Here is a 24,479-nt window from a genome sequence, read left to right on the forward strand (position 1 = left end):
TTTTGCTGACCAAATAACGACCTTGACTTTTCATGCTAGTGCGGCTTTAACGGACATTGTATCATAACCTTTCGTGTATTTTTGTTGAGATTGAGTTATGTTATTGTTACAATTTCAGAAAAACAATGCTGTTATCACCCTAAAAATAAAATTCCATATCTCCACATTACATGCATTACGTTATCCAATTATTTACAAGTTTTATTTTCGTGATTTTTTCCAGGGAATTTTCATAAGATTTTTTCGTATCAAGGTCGTATCAGGTCGTTTTACAACACCGTACAGAAATGTTTTATGAAATAAAAATAGATTTCTATGCGATTTAGAATTTCTCTGTATATAGTATAGATAGCCCTGTATATATTTGTAATGCGTCAATATGATTTATGAGTTGTATGATATTGGAAGGGAACATAAACTGGCCATCGAGTGATTCGCTGCATATTAATATGGTACTACACATAAAAACAATACACTGATAAGTTTGATAAGTATGACATTCATTTATACTTGTATTATGCAATACGCTGATATAGGTTGTTACTGGATTTCGGATACAGAATGTATTTTAGTTTAATGATTATTTGTGTGATGCGAATTTTATTGTTTCGATATGATATGAAAAACAGAGAAAAATATTCAATACCTAGGACGTATACAATTCGTCATTTATGACATATTCATTAGCACAGCACTTCATGATCATTGACTTTTATTGACATCGTTGCATTCAAATACGTTAAATTTTACCTCTGGGGAAATTTTAGAAAGTCTGTATCCCGCTAAGACAAAAGGTTTCACTGTAAATATTTAATATGAATACACGTTGCAATTCTGCGTTTGTATAGTACAGAGTTATCTACCCTTGTAGGTAGGTATGATTGTGACGTCATGCATTTGCGAGAGTAACGTCATACTTTTCGGAGAAAACGACGTGAATTGCTCTTACAAAATAATGACGTAACAATCGATACTTTCTCGCAAGGGAGCTAACTCTGTAATATGCAAAGACGGAATAGGAATACTGCAACAAACTCATTTTCGTGGTAACGTATTTTTTTATCTGGTTTCATGCCTAACATCTATTCACTGCGATTTGGTTACCAGTCATGAGTTTCAACTGAGAGGCTGGTTTTCGCGGTGAGATCTATTTCGCGATTTCTATTTGCGAGCAAAATACGCGAAATTTACTCCACTCTCTCGAACATTAGTTTGTAAACAGTATTTCCAAAGTTAAATATCAGTTATATGCACTGTCGAGAAATTGATTTACTGTCCCTCTGACAACGTCCGCTACACAGAGTGTCATTCCCACCATGAACTCTAATTATACCGACCGGGGAAGTGTCGGTCCCTGACCACAACCCCTATGGTTCTAACCGACCGGCTGCCTTACCATTGTCATAGTTGCAGTGCCATATCCATGATAGGAAATCCCATGGTGTAATTTTTCAGTATTACGTAATTATTCCATCTGTTCTGTCCTCCAAGCGTCTGTACTGGACTCACCACAGCCCCTATGTCATGTTATTGTCGTGTATTGCCAAGGTCTCTAATGTGTTTGTACTGTATGCCTGGGGTCATGGAGACTAATCGACGAAAGTAAAAGGAAATTATCAAAAGTTTAATATCATGAAGTTGAACAGTAAAATGAATAAAATAAAAGCTAAATGAAGATCCATGAATATGAGTTCTATTTTTTGATATCCAATTTGATTGTAAAATAATCTAATTTGAGAAATAGAGGTTACACAACGAGTGGTTGTTGGATATGGAGTTGAGTTGGAGTGAGTTATTTTTTAAAAGTTACAAAAGACACGAGCTTTAGCGAGTGTCTTTTGTAACTTTTAAAAAATAACTTACGAGTGTGGAATAAATTCCATATCCAACAACCACGAGTCGTGTGACCTGTTTCTAACACAATAATATTCGATTTTAGCCGATAGAAATACGACGAGGATAAGTACGCAATCCAACAGCAGTTTTGGTGTCAAGCGGCGATATCACAGCATAGCATGACGTCACTCGATTATTGATGACGTTGACAAAAGGTGATACGACACTGAGAAAGTAGTTCGGTCAAAGTTCATCGTGCCAGCCAATCAGAATGCGTACAGAGTTTATACCACGTGTGGTATAAACAAATTATTAATCAACAGCTGCATCGTTTATTTGATACCATGAGAGTTGAATAACAGCGCCTATTGTGGTAGAAATTAAGTTTAAAACATCGTACTTAATCAGCAGAGCATGCAAGTTCATGCAATATAATTACTACTATGACCTTCGTCTGAAGCTGTGCCATTAGTTCTTGAAAATCAACCATGGCATTTTCACCAAATAATTTCCTCCCCTCAACTCGTAGACTTGAGTCTTTCTTAACAAGTGTATGTTCGTCCTAGACAGAAATAGTAAATACTTTAACAAAGTATATCTTGAAACAGGAAATTGAGTTCTAGGAATCAATATGCATTTCAACTTAGGCCACGCGATGACGACATTACCGAACGTCACAAACTGAATTTATTTCAGGCTTCATAGACACCCATTCTATAAAGGGTTCCCAAACTATTATAAAGTATAGTGATGGATTGAAACTTTAATAGCTTTAATGTGATATAAAATACTGAAAACCGGAACTGCAAACTCACTTTTACACGACAAGTAATTTCCGTTATTTTAAATTTCACGGCAGTTTGTCATTAAATTGCTACCATGTTAGTAAAACGCCTTTTTCCTAACAGCTATTATCTCCATAGATGGTACAAAACAAAACGAAGATACGGCAAAATAGTAGAAAGATTCAGTAAAACATTATTATCTGCGATTTCTAGAGAGATGCGTCGACATGGTGGAGAGTACTGTGACATGCAAACAGTATAGACACAACTGATAAAATAAGCCTTCGCTGTGTGATGAAAACCCGAATTGGAGGAGTACTTCCTTGCCAAGTCTGTTACACAATTTCACATTACCGGCAAACGTAATAACATAGGATCCGATAATTAAAGTCTTGTTACTGAAATGCTAGATTTATAGCTTTAAAATTACAGGTTGTTTTTAGTGTGAACATACGGTGAAATAAAATGCAAATCATCTGTCGGCGTGTGTTAAGGCAGTGTATGTAATCATGTGGCGATAATTTGCCTGTTTGAGAATAAACTACAAGGGGCCAGCGTGGGGGAAAGAAGGAGACAAAGTACTTCTAAATTATGATTTGTTTGTTTTGTTTAATTGTTTAATCAATTACAAGCTCTTTTAAGTGTTCGGAGTATCCGTAGAGAAACCAACAGATCAACAGTCATTACCTTGCAATTGATCACAGCGAGGTTTACAACCATGACCTTGAATGTTGGAGACAAGCTGACGAAAGGATCGGCATATACTTGTCCCTTCGGCCTCATCCCATCCGGGTACTACCAAATTACTACTAAATCTCCTGGGTTATGGTAACTATGGTAACGAGCTTTCTTGTCAACAATGTATAACATGAGTGTTATAAAGTGGTGTTAAGCATTATGTTTGACTAGGCGATTATGTGCCGTTGATTGTGGGTTCGAGACCCGAATAGGACATAGAGGAGTTATCTGTTCTGACAAATTATAAACAACATTGATACACAGATGAAATCATACTATTATGAGTTACTGGTCATGTGATTTTGTGAATTCAAATGTTTTATTTTAACCTTCTTTCGCGTGCGAATTCTTTTCACGAATTTTGCCATCAACTTTAATGCGCGCTAACTTAGCGAATTGAACTCTTCCATACTTCTTGCACAACTTTAAATCAACACTTAAATTAATATGCACGGAAACGCATTGAAACGGGAATCGCGAAATTGAGAAGCCGTGAAATAATGCTGATGAACAATAATCATTATTATATATATACTCCACTGTCGACCCCACATAGAACCCCTGATATCAGTCAAACTAATTTCTTTGTCTGCGAGAGAGCTTGACAGGGCCCCTCCTAATTAAAAAGAAGAGCAGATCTCACTCCTTCGCAAATTTGCCGATAGCTAATTTGTTAGCTCGCGACGGGGAAAATCCTTGATTGATGCTTACGTAATAGCACGTGAATAGATAGGCAGATGGGAGATTGTGATGAGACAGAGGGCGCTCCTGTCGTTGGCGGGAATCAGATTTCCTGATCCCTGTAAGCACGTTTGTTGGTAAAACTAATTACGATAGTGATGGTACTGTTAGTGAGAGTTCTTTATACAGCAGGAGTATATCTACATATTTATCTATCGGAATTGTTATATTTTTACGAAGTATCGGTTTACTATAATATTATGACTATGATAGTGTATATTTTGCACATTATAATATGTGTCAAATAAATTAAGCTGACATCTTTAGCTATATATTCATCCATTTTTGCTGTGTGATGATACCGGATAGTTATTGTTTTTTGTTTAAAATGCATAATGACCATCATGATGACCATGCATAATTGCATAATGGCTGTCAGGAAGAAAATATTTTATTATATTTTCTTTGTTTGTATTGCTTTTATATTATATAGCTTTCTTAAGTGTTATCAAATCGCAAATAACATTGTTTGACAAGATAATATTTATTTGTAGCGCATCCTTAAATGTCTGTGCTGCCAGTAGCGTATTAACATTCAACCATCTTAATAGCGTGTCGTGGCTGCTAAACTAAGGGTAACGTATTAGTTTTCGATGCGCCTAAGGCACATGGCTTGACACAGGTGGAAACACTGAATTTAATTACGTTTATTTTACAGATCAAACACTGACATCAAGCAAGTTCAAATCGCTTTACACTAATGATTTATTAGCACAGGAAACTGTATCTTTTACAGAGGAAAATACAATAACAATAGAATACTAGTAGATTCATTTTTGATGCCGAAATACATTATGTACTAATATCATTTTTATTTTGGTTTTAATGAGATAAAACATAATGGTGAAACAAACATATCATTTATAACATTAAAACCAGAAAAAAAATCTTTTTTTTTACAGTTTTATTTCTGCTATATATTACATAAATTACATGTATGAGTTAACAAGCAATTTCCAAATATTTAATTGAATTTTATCATTTTAGAACGTGATAAATGATATCAATGTTACTTGTGTGTTCGTATAGTGGATTTAATACTAATTTTTATCTTGTATTGTACTACGTTTAACTTTTCAACGTCTCCGTTTATTTATACGCCAACATATTACCACAAGCGTTTCACCTCTGGCTTGCTAGTTCAATTCCCATGTGAGGCAGTTGTTAGGTACTGACCGCTTATCTGTGGTTTTTCTCCGGGAACTCCAGCTTTCCTCCGTGGACAAATCTAGCACGTCCTTGAATTGATTGGTTACATTGTATGTTGTCTTCCTTAGGCTTAAGTACAAAGCGGGTCACCGAACCTGATAATTTGGTACAGAGATTGAAGGAATATTTCCACTGCATTTAAAAAAATGAAACAAAGATCGACTTATAAATCCTTGTTTATCTAAGTCCGATGTAAATTAATTTAAACTACAATCTATACACTTCTATCAATGCATTCCTGATTGTTTTTGAATTTTAAATATTTCAAGTATGCCTGGAATGCGTCCATTCATAACCTTTACTGTTAAGGCTATCGATCCGATATATTGATGTTGTTTTGCATAAGCTCGTGTTTCGTAATACTGTCAATTGTCGTTATATGACCTTTGTTTACACAACCAAAGGTTCAATATTTACAGAATCAATAACATAAACTGCCTGGCGGAATGAAAAATGCATGTGATACATCGGCTTTTGTTACCAAGTCTTGGTAGGGGCGTTGATTGAGATCGTTCATACAATTCGCCTTGAATTTTCATTTCAATTGCTCTAACTAGTTTGTCTCTTCTTTTAAATGATGTTTACCGTATAACGATAGGTAAAAACGTTTCTTACTCGGGTATGTGTCTTCTTATGGTCGTTTTGTTCATGTGTACATTTACCAGAACCACGAATCTGAAATAAAAGTCATTTACCGCCGTATGATTCCTATTAGTTTCAAAGGAAATATACATCTACTGGCATGAAGCTATTCTGTCGCAATGCAACAGTAGTTTCTTAACATTTTATTGGTCTATCAGCCCGCACAACTCATGTCGTTTATCATTGGTTTGTTATGATCAGACACTTAATACTAACAACATCAAAGACATTACCGTATCACTATGCATGGTAGTATAACAAAGAAGTGATAATAGGCGATAGAAGCTGAATAACCCAAAATAATTAAAAAGTCAACCCGAGAATAACCGACATGTAATACATGTATACCCTCATTTGTACATAAACGTATTAAAATATTTGAGTCAATAAAAGTTACGTATTTACTTGCAATGTCAACTAAAATTAACATGGATGTTCAAAAGTTAAATATTCACTTTGTGTAAGCTGAAGTTCATGTAAATGTTCAAAAGCAACATATTTACTTGTATGTAAGCTGAAGTTCACATATTTGCTCAAAAGTTACGTATTTACTTGTTTGTTAGCTAAAATTTACATAAATGCTCAAAAGTTTTTTATTTACCTGTATGTAAGCTGACATTTACATGAAAGCTGACATTTACATATCAAATCATGTTTTTGAATGAAGTGCATACATTCGCATTTACTGTAATGCTGTGTTATTTATTACGAGTAAAAATCAATAGTTAAAATATTCAATAAATGCAGCTATATTGGCCTAGAGTACGTCAAAACAACAACAACATATCTTTAGGCTACTAATTAGAAATAATAACGGTCCGTAACGGGTCCTAAAACTCTGATTGGAATTTAGATAGAAAAATGTATTTAGACTAAAATGACAAAATGTTTGTTAATCTATATAATCTTTACGTCGGGGAGCGTTTTGTACTTTTTCCACTGATCACTCCAGATAGGTTCGTGCCAATTAAAAAAACATGAGTAAAAAGTCGATTTATAATCATCAGATAAATAGGAAGATTTTCAAATTTGTCAAATAAACAAAATTCAATGGAATAATGCCAAACTGACTTACTAAAACTAAAATGCCTTTTGTTGGTTGGTTGTTTTAGTCAAAGTTTAAATTAGATTCTATCTCTTCCCGAGACTAGTTTGTAACACAATGCTGGTGTTATCACCTCTACCTGTCTCAACAAGGGCTTGAGACCGGCTGCGATCTGAAATAAATGCAAGTTGACAATAAGGAGAGAGCTTTTATAGGCTTGACCTTGCACAATTCCTATTGTTTTTAATGTTAGACAATATTATGAAATTAACGGCGAATAATAGTTTTTAATTCCAGCCAACATTTTGGTCGAGAACCGTAAATATAAACAAACCATTTGTAGGAAGATTTCCAAACACAAGCACTTTTTAATTTGTCATTTTACATTTCTTTCTTTGTGTGAAATAGCTGAGTGATTTAAGTCAGTTATACAAAATGTATGGCATCGTAGTTTTACATTGACATGACCATTCTTTCAACGATAATATAATTTAATTTCTTATGTTACTCGCAATTATTTTTGGTTAAAAGTTTGAGATGATTTTACATAGCCTAAAATAGTTTTATGTCGAGTATTATGACGTCATACAGGAAGAACGTTTAAGTGTAAAAATAGCAGTCATACTAAACTATTGGTTAAGATATAAACATGCAACAACCAAATTTGTTTTATTGTACACAAAAGCAAAAACCCGACAATGAATGCATGATTAACTAGTTTCGAATTGGTCATTACGCGTTTTTTCCTACTTACATATACATGTCTTTCCAGTCTTTTCCACGGACATGTAGGTGGGAAACATTTTGTGTTTCATGATAGTTTCTGGATTTCACAATACCACAAAAATATTCTTTCTCTTTGTTGCCACTTCCGCTATAAGTCTTTGATCTCATTTTTTACATCAGGAACTGTAAAAACTTGTTCAAATGACTAAAATACCATCACTTCTCTTTCCATTTTCATCAAAATATTCTTAATACAATTTCACCAACAACCATCTGGGAATTATGGCGACGCACAAAATCGCCTTCATTCCGGGACCATTATATCACCATATGTCAGAATTATCTCTCTTGGTAGAACTCTCTTGCTTATTTAATTTTTCGTCCACCGCTATTCAATCACAGTAAATTGAATTTAGACGGATCTGATAGGATTAGCCTTTCATAGCCATATAAATAAATCCAAGCCCTGGTCAAGAGAGTAACCAAGCATTGTCACCTCAGTCATACTGAAAGTGAAGGATATTTATTCTATAAAAAGCTTGCAGGAAACATATAGAAAATTCTGATTACAAATTTTATTATCACCATCATCTTCTTCATCATCATCATCATCATCAGCAGCAGCATCATCTTCTTTATTTTTTTTCTTTCTTCTTCTTCGTTTTGTGTTCTTCTTGTTTGTAATTTATCAGCGAAATGATAAAATGGCTTCATTATTTTAGATTGCCTGTATTAAATAATTCTCTCCGTGGTTGATGGTAATTGTATAAATATTTGTAACGGCAGAAGAAATAGCTAACAATAATAATACGCAAATACGAAACAATGGAAATATCACAAAGGGGTCTGTAAATTCGGGTATACGTTGACGTTATTGGTTGTCTTTGTTCCGTTTGAACCTTATGCAGAATGCCTTTATTTCAAGACTCAAGCTAACCAAGACGGTATAAAGCTGTGACGATTGACCTATGTGTTTCTAACGAGACTATCGCGTGATTTACTTGTCCTGGGGATTAGGACACGCCGTACAAGTGCCTGAGGACGCTTCCGGCCGAGTGGTCTCCGGGGAAACTGTCGTCCGCCATCACCATATAACACATACTTAGCGGGACGTATCCTGACGAATATTGACGTTATCTGCTGACTTCACCTAAGTTAATCACACTAAATGACATGCGTCTTGTGCTCCATTTATCCAGAGTGTTGTAACGTCGGGAATTGTTTATTCTCTCCTTTTAAGTGTCCATGATACAGCCATCGGTTGATCTAAATTACGGATCGGCAATGGTGACTATAAAATACGGATTTATCACTTGACTGGAATCCTACTTTGGTACCTCAACGTAGTAAATCTTTCACTGGAATAAAGATGATAAGGATAATAGTATAAGGTTAGAATTAATCTTCATTTCAGGATCGAGCTGTATAAACATTCGACAGCTTTTCAATTAACATACAGTGTTTATGAAGTCCTAAAATCTATGGAAGGATTAATACTTAATAGTCAACATTTATGACCAGTAATTTACAGTTCCATATGTGAATTAGAGCTTTAGATAGGCTGTATAAGGATATATTAATTAATATAACTTCCCTGTTTCTAGCACTCTAAAAAATATTGGATTCTAAAAGTTAGATTCGGTTTAAGAAAAATTAGATTTTCAACTTTCCATTGATAGTTAGGGTTTTCAATTCATGTAATCCATTTTATTTGCGTGGAGATGTTAAAATCAAAGGGAATCAGAATTTATACTTGATATCTTAGATAATTGATAATCCGAATATCAATATCATGTTCAGATGTGAAAGTGGTGAAAGTTTGTGTTAAAGATTAAAATAATCTATTAAATTATGGAAATTAATGTGAGAGACCTTCTTTGAAAGGAAAATATTGTTATTTATACGTCTATTGAATAAATGAAAAAAAACTCATGTTCAGAAAATTTTTTTTAGTGAAATTTCTAGTTACACTTAAAAACCGGATATGCATTTGCGCATGTTCGGAAGTCAAGACGGATAACATGGATGTATACGATACTTTATAATTGAATCCTGTCATAGCGTTTATTTTACTTATTATTTAACTACAGCAATAACTGATTCAGTGGTAAAGTTTATTCACATATCCTCTACTCTAGATAATAGAGATTAACAAACGTAATTGTTTTTAGATAAGACTGAAAACATGTTTATATAAAGCTTGAGTATTGAGCATAAAATGTCATTGGATCTTTGCCAGTGGACATAGCACGTTATAAAAAGCAACGAAACAATAAAATTCTGAGAGTCTACGAGGGATATATATATATGTTAAAATTTATTGATTAATAATGGGAAATAAATATACTATTGCAATATCTCTGATCATCTTGTAGCTTTTAGATATCATGTTTCATTGAACAACAATTTTTATTGGAATGCTGTACGTACACACTACATTGTAGCTACAAATATCAATATAAATGCCTCTTCTATATGATTTATGCACATGTAAACTGCATCATACTTACTGCAAACATGCCAATCCAATTACATTTATCTACTGTATACAACAAAAAGACAATGGAACTGAGTTATCTTATACTTATACATGGTTATAAGTTATCAATATGCAATCTGCCTAGTAAAAATAACTGCATTAATGTGAGCCTCACATTTACCATTACAATATACATAATCGTAAATATGTATTGTAAAGGAAATTGATATAAGTAGTGCTTTTCAAAATAATTTTTATGACACTTTTTATTACGCATTCTGTAGCTGATTATTCTAAAAGGATGCGGGAACCATCTTCTCCAAATACTTAAGATAATATAACTGGCCAGCAACTAATTAAGCATTATATAAAATAACTATAGAAACAGTTTTACAATCAATGATACGATATTTTAATCCAGGTTCCAGGATCATAACTTAAGTTTCGACTTGACCAATCAAATAAGACTTAACTTTCTATAACGTTATTTTCCATTGGCTAAGACTAAACGTACGAGTGTTTTAGACATAAGATTATTTCATGATATTGGAGCCAAATTTACTTTCGTTTCCGGACATTGTAATACAAAAATTCCAAAATGTTTGAATACGAATCATGTTCTGAAGGTGTAGTTCAAAATTTGGTAATCTTTTACATTACATAACTTTTACATTACATAACGTTAAATTAGTGGGTGCTATTAGTGTTTATTTATCTCAAATACATTGTACTGTAAATCACGTTCCGAAGGAATATTCTTACCACAAACTCGTGATTATAACGGTAGTATTTTTCATTCACCGCTTATGTTTACCTCATGCATTTGTAATATGTGTATAACGAAACAGGCTTATAGCGACGTAAAATCGTCGGTCCACAGGTGTTCATTAAAGCCATGTTTTATTTACTTTCAGGTGCCGTAATGTAATTGATGAAGTAACAACAAACAGACCTGACTCACAGTAAGTACAACATATTGTCATAATTACATTTTACATTTTCATTATGCATATGCTAAATGCATACATGTACATCATCAATTCCACGTCAGAGTCGATGATTGGAGTCGTTTTAATTTCCTTTTTTGTATAATAGCGTATTATCAGCCAGAGTCATTTAAGAACAGTCTCTCCTGTATGTGATGCATTGTGTATGCTGAGTGTCAGTATGTTTTGGGAGACTGCGGTATGTTGTGTCCCTACACACAGTGGGGTTTATTACCCATTTTATAGTGCTATCTCCCTGAAGCATCCTACCAGAGTCACCGGAAAACACACCCCACCCGGTCACATTATGCATTGGCAAACCAGTCGTCCCATACCTGTTCTACTTTATAGACATGTTATCATAATCCCACGTGGTCCATATAATAGGCCCCGATTTCTCGAAACAAAAGTGCATACTTAAGTCAAAACTTAAGTTTTTTTCCTTACGTAACTGATACTAATATTTCCGACTTAAGTTTGTTTCCGACTTAAGCTTTTTCGAGAAATCAGTCCCCGAGTCGTAAGTCGATAAGTGATTAAGAAGTGTAAGTACTTTTTTGTGTGCGACAGAGTAATACCAATCATTTTCAAGCTTAATACTATTTTATTTCGTTTGCAATACACCTTTTCACTATTAAATATAATTAGTCCACGCGAAGATATTTTGAAACGGAAATCACGAAATTTTATAGCAGCAAAGGAATGTTAATGTACAGATTGTGACGTCTGATGATATCTTCAAATAAATCATTATCATGTTTCCTTATGTTATCTTAGCTTGACAACTGTCATTAATTCCTATCAGCACTATCAGTGCGCGTGTACTCTATAGCTCATTAGCTGCTCTCTGGATATCTGTATTGAAATAATACCAATGTACTTCTGTGTCATTTAAACAACCAATATTTATTTTGATAGATGTAAATTTCAACAGTAAATGGACAGTCTAATTAAACCAATATTTTGATCTACTTTTGTAAACCAAGAATTGTAACGATATGAGTTAATTGCCGCCAAAAGATATAAATATTATAATATGTTTCTTTCGAAAATAGCGACTTCGTATATTTAGAAGCTTGACATGATATTTTAAAGACATTATAAAATGCGATAAATCATTAAATCCGACTTCATGGGATGTGGCATGAAAAATGTTATTTCCTCTCGCTTACATACCAAATCACTTTCTGTGCTGTTTAAATGTTGTCGTTATAAATTTAGGATCTTATAACCTATATTAAACGTTTTTATTTATCTCTGTAGACTCGTTTTATAAAATGTCACGAAATGAATACAAATTTACCTTTACAATGATAGTTTGATTACATATCTACAATAGTCTACTTTTTGAAGACTTTCAAGGTCAAATTCGTTGCAAAAATCTAGCGGAGGTCGACTTGTGTCACGAATTTTTCGAATCCAGACGTCGCGTCATTGTTTACTGACGTAAAGTCATGACGTCATAATGAATTTCGAGCCAATCACATATGCAACAATATTAAATGGTCGAAAGTTCTTGATGTCAGGCAATTTATCTGATAAATTCTAATATGAATATTAGAAATTTTGAAAACCACCCATCATAAACATTTTTTCATGGAAATGAAAAATGTGTTCACAATTGAATTATTTGACTTTTTGTCGCATACGCGACTATTTGAGTTTGGAACTTATCTGATTAAATCTGTATGATTCATTCAAATTTATATGACATACCGAATATGTTACCAACAGTTCCCTACTTCTATTGGAAGACACACACGGTTCGAATAAAGCATGATATACGGCAGTTTCCAAAACATCTCATAAAACACGGGAGACCATTCTAAAATAATCTCAGAGCTTACATTATATTGCGATACGTAACAAAACACTGTGATAATGTTCACAAATGTTGACAATTAATATATTATCGAAGTTCTGATTGACCAGCGTTGTAAGTCTGTATTAAGTACCACCCCACCCATTTTCTCTTTTCACAGTGTATTGTGAAAATGTCCATATTCAGAAATCAGACAAAATTTCGCCGATCAATGAACAAAACACAAGTAGAATCAGCCTCTCCCCTGTGTAAACCCCATCAAATGAATATCAGACGGGCGACCACTACACACCAGGGATGATAGGACATGTTATATATAGAAACATTGTTATGACCGCGATACATTTAACGCTTCTCACCAGGTGTCTTGTGTGACTTTTGAAGAACTGAGCCTAATACGGGAGCAGCTTTATTGTACAGATATTTATATCACAAATGTGATTTTTGATTATTTTTGATGGTTTGTGATCACTGCTGATGGCTTATGATGGCTTTTGATGCTATTCAATTATATTTGCTGGTTTCTGATGACGTTTGATATTATTCGATAGCATTTGCTGGCCTCTAATCATTTTTGGTGTTATTCAATAGCGTTTACTGGCTTTTGATGATATTTGCTGATTTCTGACGGCTTTTGATGGCTTTTTATGGCATTTTACGGCTTCTGATGATTCTTTGCTGGCTTCGAATGGCTTTTGATGGCTCTATTTCCTCCCAGTAATTGTCCCCTCTCTTCCTTCTACAACAGATCAGATCAACAGCTTACTCAGAAAGATGTCCATTTCACAGTACCTGGACGAGTAAGATATTCTTCTCTTTATAATGCATGTACAGTAGAAAGCAGGCCAGAGAAGTTTTTTTTTTTTACTTTAGAATATATCATTGTCTGATGATATGACAACGGTAATTGGGTCAAGCCTAGAAATGAATTGTCCTTAAGGAAATATATATATAATACAATGAGCAAATGAATAGCATGATAGTTACATGTAGAAAACTAACACTACTAAATATAAACAGATACGTTTATTGTAAATCTTTTGGTATCAACGGTTTATAATCTAAATAAATATCCGCCATTTTTATTTAATTTTATAACCGTTGAGTTTCGCGGTGATTGACAGTGGTGCATTACCGAAAATTTCATCTTATTAATAAGCACTGTACATGAATAAGTATTTCGAAGTCAATGCACAAGTAAAATACAGCTTAAATAAGTACGTACACAATATCAGCCTTATTCGCTCTTTTTGATTTGTTTCGCTTCAGTAGAATCTCGCTGTGATTGACATGACGTGTTCAATTAATCTTAATTTGTCCTGAACCTAGCACCATCTTAATTCTTTATTAAATGAATGTCTTGCCTTCTATTTCCTTTAATGAGAATGCCGTCCAATAATAACAGTGATAAGGCTAACACCGTTGACAGGCGAAGACACCTCCCATCAGCCATCGCTGTGTGGTTCTGTTTAACGAACCGCTTGATTAGGAATAACTATCACGTTTAGTACATAGAGATCGTTAAGATATGATTTTGTAATTCCAGTAAAAAAATATCTGCAATATCCGTAAGTTCTGTAATGTAGTTCACGCTGTCCCATCGATCTTTGCCGTACTGAATATCAACTGAAATAGGTAATGCAGTTAAGACTTTATTTATTTATTTATTTATTTATTTATTTATGTTTATTTCTTTAGTTGTTTATTTGTTTATTTATGGGTTGCTATTTAAAGCTAGTGTCATTAAGGACCTCGGGTTTCGCAGGTGGATGGAAGTCTGAGAACGTGAACAAAAACAACCGACCTATAGGTAAGGATAAATTGAGTACAAAGCAGCAGAAAATGACATTACAATTAACAACAAGCCATCATAGGCTGATGGATATTTCTTACTACATTCCCTTCCCCATACTTCAATGTCAATTGTTTATGCTTCTGAAGGCTATTATTTTTGCTGTCTCATTTTTCAATATAACCTTGCTGTATTATCAAAACTAAACAAAGGAAATACATGTTCATCTTAAGTAAAAATGTTTAACTTCTGACAGCTAAGTAGAACAGACCTTATACTTAACCTTTCAGTGTACTATATGTAGAAAAATACTAGATTTCACAAAATCGATGATTGTTGATATTTTTTTCTTGCGCATCCCGTAGTTAGTTTCTGTTCCTTTTTTGGTATTTAGCTCTATTTGATATTTGGTAATTCTGAACTCTATACAGGCTAACGATTAACTTTTAAGTTTTTGGTTTGGAAATACACGTACATGTACGTGTATATATAATGTATAAGATTTTCTTTCTGGTGAGGTGTCTTACTTCTTACACTAACTTGCATTCTGCTCCCTAGATGACAACAAATGCACTATAGTGCCACCAACAACACACCAGCTATACTTAGGTACGCCGAACAATCGTTGCTGTGGCAACAATAACTTTAGAACTCTAGGATACTAGGGCAGAATACTATATGACAACGGAATTGTAGTACACAAAAACGGTTTTTAAATTAGAAGCAGTCTACTGATTTGCAACTCGTTGATAGTAAAATTTGATGGAATGGCTGTTTGTTCCATACGTCAGTAAGATACCACTATCGCAATGAGACACAGGACGAATATACTGCAGCCTCCCAAAACATACACACATTCATACACACAATACATTGCATACAGTAAAGACCATCCTCAAATGAATTTGCCTGTTGATACAACAATAAACCAAATCAACTTAGTACAATGGTATCATTCGCAATCAACTAAATTGATCGAATATTTTGTCAGAGATGTGAATCTGATTTAGTCAGTCACAATACGTGTACAGGTTATTATAATGTTCTCGAGACTGTGTATAGCGATTCTATAATTGACAAGTTCGAATCGACAATAACTCCATGCTTTTCTATGCAAATCATGTTTTCATATTTAATAATAGGATATTGGAACAGACGAAGCGTATCCGAAGGGTCTATAATTGGATATTAAACATGGCTCGAAAGATCGTACAGCTTACAATTCGCGATAAATCAATTATTTTGCTCTCGGGATAAAAGGCGAGAGTTCGTATGGACTTTCTGGACAGTGACGATAAAGCCTTGTCCATGGTCTCACTAATAATCCGTTTGTTTATGCGTTCTGGTCCGGAAATAGATCCATATTGGATTTCTATGAACCCTCAGGTCAACTGTGTCCAGTTTCTAATTGACCAGGCGTGACTCTTTGTCCACCTTTACTTGATATTTTGATGTCGGTATTAAGTAAAATCCAATATCCTTTTTTCAGTGTGCAACTTTTGATATTAATAAACGTTAGAATGGGTTGTCTCAGTCACCAGATGGTATGTATAGGCTGTGTCGGTTATCTCTGGCTACTACATATGTAGTGGGTTATCAAAGCATAATACTGCAAAACATACTACGTTCACGGTATTTTTAATCGCAATGCACGCCAGAAATATCCGCAATATGATTTGTACTCGCGGATTACAAAAAGGAGGTTTTCCATAAAACGAAATTTTAACAAATTCTTTATATTTTGTATTGCGCTTTCTTGCGCAAAATTAGAATTGCGCTTGAATCAAAAAGCATTTATCTTAATATTGCTGGATGTTTCTATTTAAGCGTGCGATTGTAGTGGAGAGAATCAAACAAGGTAAAGTAGTTGACCCGATCTGATGATCACTCCCATAACGACATGAAGACACATTTCGACGCTAAAATGCAAATTGACTACCCAAACAAACATAATTGTGTTACATTATAGATGTGTCCTTTTCAATGAAAATACAACGTACATGTAATGGATTTCCACTATGTCATACTCACTATATTCCTTTGAATTTGTTTCCAAACTCTTTTATCCGAAAAGTAAAATGAAACCATTTACGTGAAAATAATTTTAAAAACGAGTAAGATATAAAAAATCCACCAAGATTTATTTTTTCATTGATTTACAAAATTAAAATCATGTGGATCACAAATATACATCAATTAAAATATAAAAAAATGAACAGTTAACAGTTTTATAAAATTAATATCATGTGGATCATAAATATACATCAATGAAAATAAAAAAAATGAACAGTTAAGAGATTTATAAAATTAATACCATGTGGATCACAAATATACATCAATTAAAATAAAAAAATGAACTGTTAACAGATTTATAAAATTAATATCATATGGATCACAAATATATATCAATTAAAATAAAAAATGAAAAGTTAACAGATTTATAAAATTAATATTATGTGGTAATTGGACAACAAATATATCACAAATATACATCAATTAGAATAAAAAATGAACAGTTAAATTAAGCAACCCTCTCATGTTTCTTTTTTTCAAATCGTTAATTGCAGGCTAAAAAATTAGAAACTGGAATCTTTAATAACATTTCCTGTTGTTAGAACGAGACCCTTGGGCAACATCTCACTTCCTCATCCATCTTTGTTTGTCCGGGCCACTGCTCGCGCTGTGGTGATAGTAATGACCGCGCAGGACCGGAAATTAGCCTCGATATCACCCCAGCCTGCTACCAATTACTCGCTGTCGATACTTCGTACTCATCCACTTGCCGTGGCGTGAGCTCATTTGTCTTTCTCGCAGAGACAGATATTTTGCAGGTCATTTCTATGATTCCACAGACATTTGTCTCCAATAACAGTGAGTGTATGGGAATTCCACAGCTGGGTGACCATCGCTATCACCATGGAAACAAAAATCGACCTACTTAACACAGGCGTAATTTGAGAATATAACCTGATATTATTTCTTTTGATATTGGTTTGTGATTTTCTTCCATACTTTATATATTATTTGTGGAAGTTTTTATTTTATCTGTTTTCTATTTTTTATCATATATGGTTTTTTCTTGTATTTTTTTTTTTTTTTTTGTATTCTTTCCGTTCGTTTTATTCTAATTTCATAGTAAGATACGAAACAGTACATTACTTAGTGTTGGCATTTTCAATATACATATCGGCTTATATATCGTTGCCATGAATAGGCCGACATGTTATACAAAAGTGTTTCTTCGTTTGAGTAAAATACTAGAAAGACTAAAAATCTGTATCAGGGGAGGAGAAAATGCAGTGACATTCATTGACCGAAAACCCTATTTTAAATCGAGATAAAACTGTTTCTTTTGGAATCATTTTAATAAAACTGGTTATTTTGTTCCTCTTTGTTTATTTAAGGCATACAGACATCTAAATCTTGGAGAACAACTGTATAGATGCATCATACAACTTATTTCTCTTTAAATAAATAAGTCTTGCGGAAGTTTTGTTTTCCAATGAGTATCTTGATTGTCGGACTATTTCGGCCTATTATTACCATGTACAAATGGTAATCCTGATGCTTTTAACTTATCAGATCCAGAAGCACTACAAATTATGTAACACATGCGTACACTTATGCTATGAGCTCTTTTTCTTGTTGTCGATCTGCAGTAGGAGTTCAGTGATTTCGGCAGTACTAGTGCACATGATTGATTCTCAAAGCACGTGACGTGCGACATGAGCTAATCCAGTACGCAATCCGTGTACCCGGAAGTTGTTCATCAATCCCATAGAAATTCCGACATACTGGTGTTTATTGGAAACGAAACGAACAAAAATGTTTTAAGGTCGATTTACATGTCTTAAATATATCAATGCCATGTTAGTTTCGTACAGTCTCGTGTAATCTCGTGTAGGCATCAAATTGGACTATCTTTTCTAACTCATATTAGACACAAAATAAATCTTAAATTTCTTTACTGATTGTTATGATCACGCATTCCCTATTCTGTTTCTTGAAAACCTTCTGTCATGGCCGATATGTTACCCTGGGTAAGCATTGTTTATTATAACATATGTGTCAATCAAGCACGTTTTCAGTATTTCATATAAAAAATCGTGTCATTTCATTTTAGGTTAATTAACGAGTGTAGGCTATGCCAATGCATTAGTTATCAGAAAAAGAGCCTTACAGGTCCACGAGTAATTATTAAAAGCCAGTAGTCAATATTGTTCCAAATACTGGCGGATTGCAGATAATCAGGATCCATATAGATCTAACGTCCATATATCGATTGCTGTATTCATTCGGCGTCAGGGAGGAAATCTTCGGGCCATGAATTATTGTTTGTGGCCAAAACAGCGTTTTATGGCCGTTTGATGGTGATTGCTAGCATTCTCTTGATGTTTAGGATATATGGATGCATTTCTCTATAAACCATATTTGAAAAGCCACGTGATCAAACATCGAACGTGCGAAGCATTCATAGTCATGGAGCTTAACTGATCGCAATTGGCATTCATAGCAGTATGAAAGTCCAATTTCATAGAGCGCACCTTCAGTCTTATTTGTTCCTTTATATTTCATGTGGTATGGAGTATTACTTAAGCTACAGCGATTTACATAAAACGTTTCTATTCTTCTTCTTGTCGTCGTTGTCATCATCATCGTTGTCGTCATGTGAACGTCAAGAAAAGCTCAGTCAAATAAAGTGTATTGCCTATTATAGCACTACAATCCTTATCAATATTGATCGCCGGACACCAAAACTAGCCCTCGCTTCCATTTATCACGTGATAGTACAACCATGTCATACAAATAATAACAAACGTTCGCATCAAACTCACCGAAATGTTCCCCGAATGAAAGTTCCCGCTCATCAGTGACCCCGAAGTTCACCAATGCTGGGTAAGAGTGCAGGGATCAAGCAAATTAAAGGAAAATATTCCCGAACCCGATCTCAAAAGATACTTAGCTCGCCATTTTCGAGACTAATGTTTGTGGTTTGTTCTCTCGACCGGGTCGTAAATTAGACATGTTGGACATATGGGGTGTAATAATGGCCGCGATACATCATATTTCTGGCGGGAAATCGATGCTCCGGGGCGTCGGCGGACGACTATCTGTCTGAGAATTCACCACTGGCGACTACCATTCCTCAAAACTTCATCCCCGGAGTCTCGAGCTCGCATGCCGTTTCACCCAATGTTCCACTTGGCATTTGATATATTATACAATTTTATCGCAAGTCCCTAATTCTCGCGAGATTTTGATAAATGCTGTGTAAGACAATGTTTGATTTTGTTTACGTCAAAATGTATGTTACATAAAAGTACGAGTGAAACTTGGCCTTATAAACATCTCTTTAACTGAATTGGTTATTTGAAGACCTGTATTACACAAAGCACATGTTCTATTTTTATGTTTTCTATGCTTGGCTACATTGATATTTCTCGATGGACTGAAAGGGCGTGTTTTTTAAAACGTCAAAAAATGAAAATAGAATGCATGCAATGACATGGTAACCAAAACTTGAACTTTTTTAAAATATGGCTGTTAAGATTTACAATAACGCAAGAGAAAACAACAACATTATTTCCTTTTGTGATTATGACGTCACATCCTGTGATGTAGATCTAGGAAATCCCCACTCGCGCCTGTCACATCGACTATTACTGACATGTCCATCAGCCAAACGGTGGCGCCACTATCACGTTAAATTCGCCGTATATACAGTATACATGTAGGTGGCGCTTAAGTTATCTAACTAAAATAAATGTAGATGGCGCCTCATGTCAAAGTTAATATATATTAATATGGCACTACAGTGATGCCGGAACTCTAATGACCATAGGTGGCGCCACATGTGAACTCTAATGACTCTCGACTCTTTTAATGTAAGATAATTTTCAATTCGGCCAAGTGACGCCTGTTGTCTTTTTATATACAAATGGGGAATATTATTCCGGAAAATTTAGAATTAACATTAAAGCGAGCTGACAGGTGCTGTCATTGTGCGAGAAAGAAATACGGCGGTATGTTATTGTTTATAGCATAAGTGAGGTATATATCGCGACGATATATGCAAATAGGGCACAAATATAATATAGTGCCAACAACCAGACAAAGTACAGCCCGTGTCAGTCGTTGAAGGCAGTCGATTGAATGTCGTTAAGTTTCGCATCTGTAAGTATTTGTATCATGTCTAGCAAAACGTAAATGATACAAGCTCATTAAATACTTTTTTCCCCATTTTTTGGTACTTTCATTTTATAAAAGTTTGAACTCAGTATCCTTCAGTTCATGCTTTTTACAAAAAAAAAATGCTAAGATCATTATAATTGTACTATTGGTCTCTACACTGGGCATATAGTTATATGCTTGAATTTCCGGACAATGCACTGAGTAAACATCATTTATATGTACTTGATGTCCGAATTTCATGATAGTAACAGGCGACTAAGTTAAGAACCTTATATTTTCTGCTCCTCTTCTTCCTAAATCACTTTATTCCATTTAGCGCCTCACACCACTTTCAAATGAGTATCCACCCTTACTCAGAATAACGACGACAATGAATTGGTATATGTGGTGTTGCCATGGTTACAGTATGATAATATCAACTGATCCATGATAACTCATTGTTTTCTCCTTTTGTGTAGAATAATAGAATCTTACATGGGTCCGTAAACTGGACAGGGATATCTCAACCCGAGTGAAAGATTTTGGCCGATCAACCCTCAAGCCTCGGGTTGATCGGCCAAAATCTTTCACTAGGGTTGAGATATCCCTGTCCACTTCAAAGCCTCGGGTTGATCGGCCAAAATCTTTCACTCGGGTTGAGATATCCTTGTCCACTTCACAGACCCATATTTGATTCTTTTTCTCCCATACTAAGTAGGAAAAATAATGAAATTCCACTTGGTTTCCAGCTTTTTCATCGCGCCGTTATCGCAGGAACGTTGTTATGCGTGAAAATTGATGACGTCATTTACAATGAGCGCCGCAGTTACGCCGCATGTATTGATGACGTCACGTTATTGTCTAGCGCGTGTGAGCTGTCTTACACTCCCTTGTGTAAGATAGATATTAATAAAATCTGTTACCTGTAAGTGATCGAGATCGGGTTATCTCAGTCGAGGGCTAAGATTTTGTAACATAATCCCAACCGAGGCGTTAGCCGAGGTTGGGATGTTAAAAAATCTTAGCCCGAGACTGAGATAACCCGATCTCGATCACTTAAAGGTAATAGTTTTTTTTTCTCGCGCCTCTAAGATAAAGCAAAACCCATCTATATACGCGTTCAGAGTGTAAAACTATCCCGTCTTGCGCCTCCTGGTGCAAAGCCGATTAACCATTTCATCTGCGCTTCGATTTCAGTTATTCCGCATAAAACTATAGTTCGGTTATATCAAAGACAAACGATGATCTATCGGTACATACTGTTTTCATAATTAAAAACAACAACCAAACAATGCATGGTAAATGACTGAATGCACATATTTCTAATAATATTGATTATCTAACGCTTGTGACGTCACCGGTTCGAGAGTTTGACGTCACATTCGCGGACTGTTACATGAATGGCGTAAAATTCCGCCAAAATTCGCGTAAATGTACCAGACAGATCGGACGAGATAGACAAATCTAGCACCGGGTATCATGTGAGATTTCCCTGTCCGAAGTGCGAGAATTTTTTTTCCTAGCAACCACGGGATATCCCTGTGAATTATGGGAGAAATACTGGTCTGGTGAATAGGCTTAAAGCCCTAAAGATATTAAAGAACAATCACCAGTTAATGTATGCAGTGATTGCTTGTGCAACTGTCTGTATAATTTTGGGAGGCTGCGGTGTAACTATGTTGTGTCTGCTTGTAATACATGTAGTGGGACTCTTATAGTGTTATTAATGAGATACCAAACAGCGCACCCAACCCGATGAACATGATGTACAAGTCGTCCCATATGCCTTGGACGCAATCCTCGATATTCCAGGGGTTACTATCAGTGACGTTATATTCACCCCTGGACTATGTCGTTGTAAAACTAAAGGCAACATAAGACACGGGTAATTTCAGCCAAAAAAAATGTATAACGTTTAAGGTCGGTTGGTCGTTTTTTTATACGCTTCAGAGGCACTGCTGGCCTGCGATTGGTCTGGGTTTTTTTGGGGTTTTTTTTTTTACATGCATTTATATTTTATTTTTGTCTAAAAGATACATAACGACTGTGCGTCTTATATATCAAAAATTACGCCGGCAATTCAAGTTCATAGTTGAACAGAACAGATTGACTGTAATTAAGACATGATACACAAAGTTACACATATAATTAAAGTCTTGATAAATTATAATTGTATGTACAGTGATCTCATACCGTATCGTTTCCGCTGTTGATCTTAATCGCACCGTGCTTTAGCTAGCGTTCATGATATCCCAAAAATAGGTGGTGTGACTAGTACTAAAGCCAAATGCAGAATTACTAAAGTTGGAACCGACACCTACCTGGATCCGGAATTACCTAAATAAGCCCTTACAACAACCGTTCTTAATATCTTACTGACAACTTATTAGACTAAATGCATACAAACGTTTGAATAAAGGTTTGCACGATCATTTCTTTGTTCCATTACCAGTAATAGGCACCAATTGTAGCTCTAAAGACGACATCATTATTTGTCTATAAGTCTTCAGAACTGCATATACAATTTTGCAGCTAAGGTTCTCCTGAATCAAAGACAAGAAAAGACCATTATGAAATCTCACGGGTGAATAAGTTAAGGCGGCCACTGTAACATTGCCCTAGTTATCGGAGTAGAGAGTAAGTACAATATAACGAAACACTTTCTTGTAAAGAAAATGTTGCAAATTTCTTCATCTGCATATCCTACCCTGTGTGGACCCAGTCTTAAAATTTACACGGTGACTGAGATACACTGAAAATATCCATTTGGAAAGTATGCTAAACGCCTGCCAACGCTTATTGGTCAACACATTTAATGACTATTTAACAAGAGATATCTTTCCCTTCCGGGCATTTCCCCACCTGTGCACTAACAGTCGATCCCGACACTTCGCATGTTTAGAAGCTATTGTTAACCCGGGTTTTATGCCCATTACGTATAAAGAGAAGTCGAGATAATGATTAAATTTTGTGTTCGGGTCGTTTTCTGTATGTGTGTGTTATGGATGTCGCCTTTGATTGTCTCCGGCGTGCGAGGTCACGTGACCATAGCACAATTACACCGACCGCCCGGTTTTCTTCACAAATGTCGTAAAATTGTTATTGAAATAGGTTTACGAGCTTTGTAATATGTGGTTCGACGTCATATCGTCTCAAAACGAGAGAAAAAGGAAAAATATATATACAGTAAATGACTAGAAGAAGGGTCCATCGCCATTTGTACCTGCAATGAACCTAGCTATTTCAGTTCACCTTCAAAATGTAGATGCATATTATAAATTTTCAATAAGCTTTCTGTCAGTGTTTTTTTATTATACGGTTATGATACTATAAATAGATTATGTATCATTCCCCACCAACACGAACGACCGTGACATTGTGGGATAGCTACCGTTCGGGTCGCCGAGGTAATATATATACACATAGAGGTACTCCAAATGCTATAAAACGTCAGTAAACACGTACTCCTGGTATCGGCAATAAACAGACTTCAAACGTACAATAAAA

The 24,479-nt window shown here is 34.9% G+C and overlaps 1 protein-coding gene across 3 annotated transcripts in view; it reads left to right on the forward strand.

Moving 5' to 3' along the window:
* Positions 1–24,479, forward strand: part of LOC138306152 (uncharacterized) — a 90,869-nt gene that overhangs the window by 17,975 nt on the left and 48,415 nt on the right. For all 3 annotated transcript variants that reach the window (XM_069246539.1, XM_069246541.1, XM_069246542.1), the window contains one exon: positions 11,116–11,163. The gene's annotated coding sequence lies outside the window, so the exon portion shown is untranslated. The remainder of the gene's footprint in view (positions 1–11,115; positions 11,164–24,479) is intronic.

This window comes from Argopecten irradians, chromosome 13 (assembly GCF_041381155.1).
Source record: "Argopecten irradians isolate NY chromosome 13, Ai_NY, whole genome shotgun sequence".
In the NCBI taxonomy this organism is placed as follows: Eukaryota; Metazoa; Mollusca; class Bivalvia; order Pectinida; family Pectinidae; genus Argopecten; species Argopecten irradians.